We start from the raw sequence: 2,500 nt of genomic DNA, 5'->3' as shown, positions 1-2,500 counted from the left end.
ACGATCTTACGATCGCTTGGTTTTAGCCTAATAAAAGCACACGTTCCAAAAGGTCCGTGTTTATTTTGCATGTATTAGCTCTAGAATTACCACAGTTATCCAAGTAACTGTTAACGATCTATGGAACCATAACTGATATAATGAGCCTTTTGCGGTTTCACTTTTAATTTGTTTGTACTTAGACATGCATGGCTTAATCTTTGAGACAAGCATATAACTACTGGCAGGATCAACCAGAATAATATTTTTTATTCATTTATATAATATTTTTTATACTATATAAATTTTTATAATGATATTTTCAATATTTGAAAATTAAGTACACGACATATACACAATGCAAAGGAGAACGAAATCGCGACAATAAATAATTATGAAATTTCTTCTACTATGGTCGGATTAAATAATTTACTTCATGTCATTTAAATTTCATATTATTGTATTATTTATTGCGGTCTTATTCGGACTTTGAGACTGTGTATCTTATCGTGAGAAAGAATTTTCGTTCTCTATACATATATAATATAATTATTAATGTAAGGACGATGTTTCTTCTTGTATTTGTTAAACTTTCAAATAATATCATTTTTTATACATTTTACTTTATTTCAATGCATATAGTGTATATATCTTTTTTTAAGAGTATATACGTTTTTCTTTTGATTTGAAATTAATAATTTCAATTCAATTATTTTTCATTTTATTTCATATATGATATGAAAGTATTCGAGCGTAATAATATAAATATTTAACTTTATTGAATTTTATTCTTTACCCACATATATTTTATGTGAATAGAAGAACAAACCCCAAAAAAAGTTAAATTAAAAAAAAAACGACTACATTATGTTAGGTATAGAAGAATAATCTCAATTAATAACATTTCATTATTAACAAAATTATTTCTATTTAAACCAACTGTAGCAAACCAGGAATAAATTTTTTTGCTCTCATTTATATATTACACTTAAATACTTTTATAAATATATGAAAATAATTTTCATATAAGTACTAAGTATGCAATTTCATACAAGTATTAAAATTTTCATACAAGTACTAATGTTGAAGTTTCATACAACATATATGTTTTCTGCCACGTACACCTCACCAACCGGAAATCGTATGGAGAAAATCTTTTTAACCATATAAAAGTTTTAAATTCATATATATACAAGTAATTTATATCATTTTCTATGAGCATTATGCTTATAAGAAATATTACAACATCAAAAATAGCTTAACATTTATTTTTTTTTTTAAATTTTTTGTACTTATATGAAAATTATTTAGTTGTATGAATTCATACACTTAGTACTTATATGAAAATTAGTATCTATATGAAAATTAATTAGTATTTATATGAAATTTATTAAGTATCTATATGAAAATTATTTAGTATTTATATGAAAATTATTTACTTGTATGAATTCATAAACTTAGTATCTATATGAAAATTATTTAGTATTTATATGAAAATTTTTTACTTGTATGAATTCATAAACTTAGTATCTATATGAAAATTATTTAGTATTTATATGAAAATTTTTAACTTGTATGAATTCATTAACTTAGTATCTATATGAAAATTATTTAGTATTTATATGAAAATTTTTAACTTGTATGAATTCATTAACTTAGTATCTATATGAAAATTATTTAGTATTTATATGAAAATTATTTACTTGTATGAATTCATAAACTTAGTATCTATATGAAAATTATTTAGTATTTATATGAAAATTTTTAACTTGTATGAATTCATTAACTTAGTATCTATATGAAAATTATTTAGTATTTATATGAAAATTTTTAACTTGTATGAATTCATTAACTTAGTATCTATATGAAAATTATTTAGTATTTATATGAAAATTTTTAACTTGTATGAATTCATTAACTTAGTATCTATATGAAAATTATTTAGTATTTATATGAAAATTATTTACTTGTATGAATTCATAAACTTAGTATCTATATGAAAATTATTTAGTATTTATATGAAAATTTTTTACTTGTATGAATTCATAAACTTAGTATCTATATGAAAATTATTTAGTATTTATATGAAAATTTTTAACTTGTATGAATTCATAAACTTAGTATCTATATGAAAATTATTTAGTATTTATATGAAAATTTTTTACTTGTATGAATTCATAAACTTAGTATCTATATGAAAATTATTTAGTATTTATATGAACATTTTTTACTTGTATGAATTCATAAACTTAGTATCTATATGAAAATTATTTAGTATTTATATGAAAATTTTTAACTTGTATGAATTCATTAACTTAGTATCTATATGAAAATTATTTAGTATTTATATGAAAATTTTTTACTTGTATGAATTCATAAACTTAGTATCTATATGAAAATTATTTAGTATTTATATGAAAATTTTTAACTTGTATGAATTCATTAACTTAGTATCTATATGAAAATTAATTAGTATTTATATGAAATTTATTAAGTATCTATATGAAAATTATTTAGTATT

The 2,500-nt window shown here is 19.6% G+C and overlaps 1 non-coding gene across 1 annotated transcript in view; it reads right to left on the bottom strand.

Annotated features, from left to right (window-relative positions):
• Positions 1 to 240, bottom strand: part of LOC128924027 (small subunit ribosomal RNA) — a 1,990-nt gene extending 1,750 nt beyond the window's left edge. Inside the window, exon 1 of the ribosomal RNA XR_008472738.1 lies at positions 1 to 240. This exon is cut by the window's left edge and continues 1,750 nt beyond it. This is a non-coding gene — a ribosomal RNA (small subunit ribosomal RNA).
• Positions 241 to 2,500: the final 2,260 nt, after the last annotated feature.

The sequence above is a fragment of the Zeugodacus cucurbitae genome, unplaced genomic scaffold, assembly GCF_028554725.1.
Source record: "Zeugodacus cucurbitae isolate PBARC_wt_2022May unplaced genomic scaffold, idZeuCucr1.2 ctg00000222.1, whole genome shotgun sequence".
Classification (NCBI taxonomy): domain Eukaryota; kingdom Metazoa; phylum Arthropoda; class Insecta; order Diptera; family Tephritidae; genus Zeugodacus; species Zeugodacus cucurbitae.
This window is presented reverse-complemented; position numbering and strand designations above follow the sequence as displayed.